Genomic DNA, 9,283 nt, shown 5'->3' on the forward strand with positions numbered 1-9,283 from the left:
TAAATAAATAAATAAATAAATAAATAAAGATTTCACTAGACATTTTTTCTCGTGGGCCATGGTCTTCCAGGCTCTGGCTTTCAGCCATCTTCCTGGTCATTCTGTCAAGTCGATACACATTCTCACATCAACTCTTGAACAATCTAAGCCCCAGATGTAGGCAGAAGTTTCTAGCTTCCTCAGTTTGATAATTACTGAATTCATCGTCTTTGTCATTATTATTGTTGTTGCTGTTATTTGGTTTCAACTCACTAAACTGGCCCCAGACTCTGGCTCCCCATAGCACAACAAGCCTCCCAAAGTCACCAGGGCAGCCATAGAAGTGCTTCAAGGCATTTCCCCCTTTAAAGGTTGACACACCAATAAAACTTCTGGGTTGCTTGGTGCTGGCAAGATGGCTCAGCAGTTAAGAGCACTTGCTGCTCTTCCAGAGGACCTAATTAGAGTCCTAGCACCCATGACAGGTAGCTAACAACTATCCAGGTCCAGGAGACCCTTTGGCTTCAGGGGTGACTCGTACACACATGGTATACACACACACACACACACACACACACACACACACACACACACACACACACTCACACAACCACACAACGAAAATATTGGAATATTTTGTCCTTGCCATTAAAAGGTAAGCTAAATACAAAAGAACTAAGCCAGCAGTGATTTGTTTTTTCAAAACTCCAGCTGAACATGCCCTCTATCTCTCAGGCTACTGAGGCCACCGTTTCCAAAGAATAACTGAGCGGCCTATGAGACTGCTATCAGCAAGTCTCAGCTGCAGACTCACACCAAGAAGTGTGGCCTGACTTCCTGGCAAAGGCTGAGTAGCGAGCTGGGCACTCTCAGGGTTGATGGTGATAAGTCGTGCTGCTGTTGACACATGAAGCTTCAGTGGCCCGGCCAAACTGATCAAACAGAAACCCAATTTATGAGCTGCAGGGTTGGGTGGGCTAACAAATTACATCAGAGGCTTTGCACAGAAGCCCTTAAGAAAATGGAGCTTTTGCCATGAACCCATGTCTCCCCTGTCCTGTCTCTCACAGTCCTCCAAACCCATTCATGGACATCTTGGACCAAGGTCAAACATTACCCAGGACAAGGGATGACAGGAGACAACCCTACAGATAGCAAGACGTGACGGGAATGGGTAGAGAGTCTTCTTGTTGGTCCAGACACCCAGCTTATGCCATTCTTACAACAGCCCTGGAAGTCACCAGGTTGTCATTCCTCTGGGCAGCAATCTGTGCTGTATTTACCAAGGAATCATTCACCAGCAATGGCTTTTATTTTCTGATCAGCTTCCGCTTGCCTAAAATATACCTTGGTGCTCAGAGCTCTTGAAACAGGTGAAAAGATCCAATCACTTTGATCATGGCACCCTGAACACTCTGCTCCCTTTTAGGCTCAGTGGTATCTACATGTGGGAAGCATCTTCAACACTGTATTTACCTTGTTCAGGAGCAAAAGAAAAAAGACGGAAAAACAAGTTGCTAAGCAGAGCCCACCATCTCCTTACATTGCTTTCTTGCAAGTTGTACACGATGACTCTCTTCTCATCAGAAAAATAGTGAGTGTCATCCCTGCCTACAGGGCGTTCTTCAAAATACATCATTTTGACCTGCTGCAACATCTTTCTGAATGACAGGTCTAACTTCCTACTATACATTTGTTTTACCCATCCACTTGCCAAAAACAAAAACCTTACGTAGACTATATGGAGAGTTAGAGTGAAAGCAAGATCTCAAAATCCCTCTGAGAGGGTAAATTTTTACTATTGATGGGGAATCTCCTTCAGCCAATAGCCTTTGAGAGGCTGGATCAGATTGGGCGTGGCCTTAGATACCAAAAAGGTGCGTGCCTGCCCGCTTGGTGTCTCTCTCCTATCTCACCTGAATGCTGGATTTGGGTTCCTGTTCCCATTCATGCAGAGGACTGTGATCTGTGAGTCCCCCTTAAATAAAGAACCCTTTATTATACCCAAATCAGAGTTAGTGTGAGATTAATTTATTTGCGTTCTCCTTCATTCTACAAAGGATAATTTGACAAAAATCTCCCAAAATGGTGTTTATGTCCTGTGAGCATCAGTTTGTTGTGTGTCAGGAGGTGGTGACACACACCTTTAATCCTAGAACTTGGAAGGCAGAGGCAGGTAGATTTCTACAAGTTCAAGGCCACCATGGACTACAGAGAGAGTTCCAAGATGGGCAGGGCTACACAGAGAAACCCCATCTCACAAAAGAAAAAAAAAAGTTTGTTTTGTATATATCTTAAATGTTGCATGTGAGCATTTGTGTGTTTTATACATGCTTGAACTAACTCACACTATAGGATTAAATCATAGTCATTTGTGCAATGGAATGCTATGAGGTCACATAAAACATTGAAGATGTTATTTTCCTATTAATACGAAATGATCCAACATACACTGTGAAATAAAGAAGCACACTACACACAAATAAATACACTCTCATAACATATATGAGGGACATAGGTATTAATCTGTATGCATACACACACATATACACATATTTTATAATATAGAAGAGATAAAAATTATGTGTGCCAATAAAATTACAAGTCACAAAATAGAAGAAAAAATAATAAAGACTCTTCTAATGTATGCCAATGAAGCTTCACCAAGAAAACAAACAACCCCATTCCAAAAGAACCAAAGCCCATAAGAGCTAACTCACCAGAGAAAAGAGAGATGGCAAATGATCACGGGAAAAGATGCTCAGTATCATGTACCATCAGAGAGACACAGATAGAACAACAATGAGACACCCCTGTGTACTTGTAGTGATGAGCCAAGTCCAGAAGATGAAGGTGTCAAGCGCTGACAGTGGTGTAGAGCACTGGGCGCCATCTCCACGACAGATGGGAGCTCAAGCGGAGGGGCCACTTTGGGACCTGTTTGGCAGGTGTTGTCAAAGTCCAAGAGATTCTTGCCATATGATCTAGTACTTATGCTCCTTGAGATGACTCTAAAGAAGTTGAAACTATACGTCTATGTAGAAAGCTACACACGGATATTCATAGCAATTTGTTCAGATTGTCAAACGGGAGTAGAGCTAGACTTGGGGGTACATATAAATTCCATAATGTGGGCAACAGGATTGTCAGAGACCACCCTGATCCCCACAACAAGACTCTGTCTCAATGATAAAGAAAGAAACTTAGATGCATATTGAGGAACGACAAACGCATTTAGAAAGAAGCCCTGACAATTCAGAGTCTCTAGTGTATGATTCTGTGGTGCTTTGAATGAGAACGGTCTCAATAGGCTCAAATGCTTGGATACTTGGTCCCTAATTGGTAGAACTTTTTGAGAAGGATTAGGAGGTGTGGCCTTGTTGGAAAAAGTGTCTCACTAGTGGTGGGCTCTGCCTCCTGCTCAGGGATCAGGATGTTAGCTCTCAGCTGTTCCTGCTACTAAGCCTTCACTCTGCCATGCTGGACTCTAACCCTCTGGGACCACATGACCTGGTAGGTACTTTCCATTGTAAGTGGCCATAGTCATGGAGTTGATCATAGCAACAGGAAAGTAGGCAAGACAGACTCTGGCTACACAGTGACCCAAGGTAATCCACAGACACAAAAAGACTATGCATTGCCAGGAGAACAGGAAGGTAAAAGAGGAAGACGCACGCGTGGAAGCAGGGTATCAGGGCAGTGAAACTACAACGTCTGACTACAATACAGGTTACGTGTTCTTACCCATTTGTCCAAATCCATGTGACGGACGATGCTGAGAGAGCTCCTTGGTGTAAACTAGGAATGAAACTTTCAAGGTTCATTTCTTGTTAAAACTGTGACATTTAGGTGGGGATGCTGAAAATGGAGAGGGGGCTGTGCATGGGCGGGGCAAGGGGAATGCTAGGAATTTCTGAACTTCTGTTCAATGACTTTTTTTGTAAACCTAAAATTTGCTAACAAATAGTAGGCCTGTGAAAAAATTATTTTTTATATTTACTTAATATACTTGAAGTATTTATATATGTGCCAATAAGAAACTGAACATACTTATTTCCTGGTGATGAAAATTTAACTGTAAGTATCAAATTAAAGTATTATAAGAAAAAGTGCATGCCGTTTTCACATATAAATATAAACATGGTACTTAATAAACCATTAACTAACTTAGTCCATCTTAGATAAAAGAAAATGAATTAGGACATGGTATGGATTAGCCTAGAAATGCAATGATGGCTCAAAATTAGAAAATAAAAATGTTTTAAAATATAATTACCTGAATAAAAGATAAACAATCATTTTGCTATCTAATTGAAATCTGTATTTAGCATTATGTTTAATGGTGAGACATTAGAAGAATTTTCAATAATGTTGAATCATAACAACAATCCTCTCTCTTTTAACTTCATTTAACAATAGATTGGTATTTTGACCAACAAATTAAAATAATAAATATGGGAAAGAATGAAATAAATTAAAAACAGTCATTACTAATGCAGTATGTGATCATGTACCCAAAATATAAAGATTTGGCTGATAAAGTGCTAAAACCATTAGGTTTAGCAAACTTCAGAATATAAGACAAGCATAAAATTTCCATTTATCCTTAATAACCAAGCATAAAATAAAATAGAAATTATATCTCTCAAAATATCAATAGAACTACAGACTATTTATCAGACGCAATCTCAAGAGATATCATAAGAAAAACAGCACGGTACGGCACACAACAATAGAATATAAATTATGGGAGAGAAGTCCATACGACTATATGCATCTGAGTGTTGACAAAGACACAAAAAATACACACAGCATCTCTGACCAATAATGCTGGGATTATTAGAGTCCACATGCAGAAGAATGAAAGCAGAAACTCATTTCTCACCGTGCACAAAATTCAATCTCAAGTGCATCAAAGGCCTCAGTGTAAAACTTAAAACTCCGCAACCACCAGAACGGAAATTAGGGAGGACGCTATGCTACAATGGCATAAGAAGTTTGTAAACAGAAGTTCAGGGGCTGGAGAAGGGCCTCGGGCATTGAGTCCTTCTTGCTCTTCTAGAGAACCCAAGTTTGGATCCCAGCACTTGTTAGACTGCTCTCAACCACCTGGAGCCCCAACCCAGGGAATCCAGCACCTTCTTCTAGGCTTGGTGAGAATCCACCCTCCCTTTCATACACACACACACACACACACACACACACACACACACACCAGTTTGTAAAACGAATAGAACTCTGGTCTCTTAGGAAATGAGGCCAGCAGTCGACAGATGGGACCTTGTGAAACTGAAAAGCGTGTGCAGAGCAAAGCAAGGAATGAACTGAGCGAAGAGAAACCCTGCAATATGGGAGAGAATCTTTGCTAGCTGCACATCCAACAGAGGATTAACATATAAAATACACAGAGAACTCAAGAATCAAAGCATCAAGAAAACAACCCACCCCAAACATAGGCCATTGATCTGGACAGAGAACTCTCCAAAGAGGAGGCACAAATGACTAATCAACACTACAGAGCAGTGGTTGTCAACCTCAGAGCACTGCGACCCCTTCATACAGTCCCTTGTGACACCCAACTATAAAATTATTTTCATTGCTGCTTTACAACTATAATTTTGCTACTCTTATGAATCATAATGTAAAAATCTGATATACAGGATAGCTGATATGCAGCCTCCAAAGAGGTTGTGACCCACGGATTGAGAACCGCTGCTATAAATAATGTTCAACATCAATAGTCATCAGGGAAATGCGAATCAAAACCACTTCAGATCCCAGCTGACCAAATCAGAACGGCATGATAACAAACGCTGATGAAGATGTGGTGCAAGAGGGGCCCTTATTCACTGCGGCGGGAATCACAAACTGGTGTGTTCTCTGTGTAAATCAGTGAGGGGGATTCACAGAAAACGAGAGACAGAACTACCGTGTGACCCGGCTATTCCATTCCTGGACATAGTCCCAAACAGCTCCAAATCCTCTACAGAGAGAAATGCCCATCCATGCTCGTTGGTGATTTTTATCTTAGTATCTAGGAAATGGGATCAACCTAGATATCCATGAACTGATGAATAGATAATGAAAATGAAGGGCATATATTCAGCTGTAACAAAAAATAAAATTGTGAAATCTGCAGGCAAATGGGTGGAGTGTGCGTGTGTGTGTGTGCGTGTGTGTGTGTGTGTGTGTGTGTGTGTGTGTGTGTGTGTGTGTAGTACCCCAGGAAAGAAAAACAAACATTATATGTTTCCCTGATATGTGTATCCAAGCACACTTGGTGTACTCAATTTGGAGTAGCTGTGGAAGCCAGGCCATTGAGAAGGGGACTTTAAGTGTGAAGGGACAGTAACTTGAAAGCAGAGAAGGTGGGAGGTGGAAAGGTTTAAGAAGAAAGAATGTGGAGTATAGGGGATGTGGGGAGATGTAAGAACCCATGTGGAGACCTACTTTATCGTGAAACGGGGTCCCCTTTGTCAGTCGTGAACCTTATTTTCTGAGCAACCAGAGTTCAACTTATTTTTTAAATATATTTATTTATTATGTGCATGACTGAGTGCCTGTGTGAGGAGTGTGGGGAGAGAGAGGTGGATACCCACAGAGGCTAGAGTGTTGGATTCCCTGGAACTGGAGTTTCAGGTTGAGATCTTTCAACATGGGTGCTGGAAACACATAAAAACATATGAAAAAAAACCAGATGCAAAAACCAACTTTAAAAAATACCATTTTTCTTTTTCAAAAAGAGTTTTGAGGGAGGTGCTTTGCAGGGCTAGAGAAAGCTACTCCCAGAAGCTGGAGATTGTTAAACAAAGACTCTAGGGTCAGGAGCAGGAGATATCCTTTCGAGTTCCTGGTCAAAGGTGCCCACAGGAACTTCCAAAACAACCCAAGCTCTTGGCGTTCTTGGCTGTCCACAGAACTTGATGAAAAGACCCTAATGCTGAAGACGCATAGACCTTGTATTCACTGTCTAGAGAAATCAAGCTGGAATGGACCGGAAGCTTCCCCCTTGTACATAGCTTGCTTAACCCAGAAGGTGCCAAGCAATTGACCTGGAGGAAGAAAACACAACTGTGACGCCAACAGTCTACAAGACCAACCTTCCAGCAAGAAGGTCTGCTTGTGCAATAACTGCACTACTGTTATGGACGTAACCAACTGCTCTCAGAGTTTTAAATCTGCTCCACAGGAGGGAATCCATGTCTGGTCCCATAATGACAGTCAAAACTCCTGGCAGGAGATCTCACAAGCCTTAGAAGGGAACTTAATACTTTTACTTAGCTAAACTGACATACATCAGCCTGCCTTCTAAACATTTATGTTTATATTCATAGATAAATGCCACTTTCAGCCTTGGCCAGCGAAGCCCTCTTGCCAGTGAGTGGTGATGAATGCCGAGACTCGAGGTTGTGCGCTAAGAGCAGAGTTCAGTGACTGATAATTGCTCCATCCTTAACAAGACATTTAGCCCATCTCCTCTAAGGCTCCGATAACATTGAGGAAGAGGGGGCAGAAAGAATGTAAAAGCAGAAAGATAAGGAAAGGGGCTATAAAGGCATAGCCATTCCAAACACAGGCTCGCAGCCACCGCTCATGCCTGTATTGGCCGCAGCTGGGCATGCCTGTATTGGCGGCAAATGCGCATGCCTATTTGGAAACAAATGCTCATGCCTGTATCGGGTCTGCATAAGAATGGACAGGACAGCAGTTAGGCAAGAGCGGAGGAAAGGCTCAAGGCCCAAAGCCTTACTGCTGAACTGTTTGCTACTGACAGATTGAAGGTAAGTAGCGGCCTTCAGCTGTGTACCCACTGATGGTCCCTCTTCCCTCCATGCACTGGGGACACAGATGGATCTGGTAAAACAACTAAATGGGTCGCAAAGCAAACCCCAAAGTCATAACTCTGCAAAGGGAACTTGTAGGCATGGGCGAAGGAGGATTCCATGGAAGTGGGGACAAACTCTGTTTGTTTCTTTTTCCTTACTGTTTGTGTTCTTTGGCTTTTCCTTCCTTTCCTTTGCCCCAGACATGGCAAAAGTTGTACACAGCTGATTCCAGAGAGAGGAGTCAGAGGGAAACTGATATATCACGAGACTAACACACAGGAAGAGAGTCCCAGCAATTCCACAAACCTCTAGTCTCGCATGTACTTGAAAAAGTACGCAGAAGTCTGAGAAGGACGCTAACAGCAGACCTCTCCACAGGTCCCAGAATGGTCACTTGGTGGTGCACACATGGGGCAGGTCATCCAGCAGATTATATAAGATGGAATGGAGCTGATGCGAGGTCACAGTCTACAATAGACGGCGTGAAACTTGTCCCTATGTCGGATCACCACCTTCCATGATAGAAAGAACAACAAGAGCTGTGTGGTCCAAGAGGTCCAGGGTCTTACAAATTTATATTCAAAAATGTTGAGAAGGCACTCCAAAATTAAGTCATTAATTCCTGTGGGAAAGGACAATAGACACCAGGAGGAGATGACATTGATGTTGAATTGCCTGATGAAGATTTTGAAGCAGTCATTCAAATGTCTGACAGAGTAAAATAATGAGTCTTGGAAAATAGTGTTTAAAAATGATGAATCAAAAAATAAGAAGATATAAAAAATTAGAAATTTTAGAACTAAAAAGATAGCATAAATAAAAATTAAGGAAGGTTATGGGAGGCCAATAAACTTGGAGACAGATAAATAGATGTGTTGTCATGGGGACAGTGGAAATATTAAAGGCCTGGAAAGGAGAAAGGGCAGAGCAATCCTCAGGAGCCCCCACAGAAAGCTAAACTCTAGTTCTGTGGGGGTCCTGGGAGGAAGGAAGAAAGAACCACAATCTTTTAAAGGAAATTGGTCTAGAAAAATCCCAGTCTTGGAAAAAGACAAAAACATAGTTTCAAGAAGCCTAGAGGACCCAGTAAGTCAAAGAAATGAGCATCGGTGTGAAGTGACTGAACGTTTCTCCAAAGGACACAGGAACAAGCGAAGGTGGCAAACAGGTCCCTGACAATAAACAGTTTGAGGCAGTCAGACCCCTTCTCCAGAGCCACAGCGGCCAGAAGGAGAACATGGCCATTTTAAAGGAATTGAATAAAAGAATCGTTGGCCTGGAATTCAATTTCCATCCAAAATATCCTTTGGGAATGATAGCCAAGTAATGACAGTCACAGAAAGACATTTATTTCTTCAAAGGGCAATTCGAGTGGTCGGTCCTCTGTGGGCACTGTCCTGGAGGGGTTTCCTCTGAATTGCATCATTCCCTCCATGAGTCTCAAGAAGCAGACAAATCCTAGAGAGCAGAAACTCCTA

The sequence above is a fragment of the Microtus ochrogaster genome, chromosome 6, assembly GCF_000317375.1.
Source record: "Microtus ochrogaster isolate Prairie Vole_2 chromosome 6, MicOch1.0, whole genome shotgun sequence".
NCBI classification, from domain to species: Eukaryota; Metazoa; Chordata; class Mammalia; order Rodentia; family Cricetidae; genus Microtus; species Microtus ochrogaster.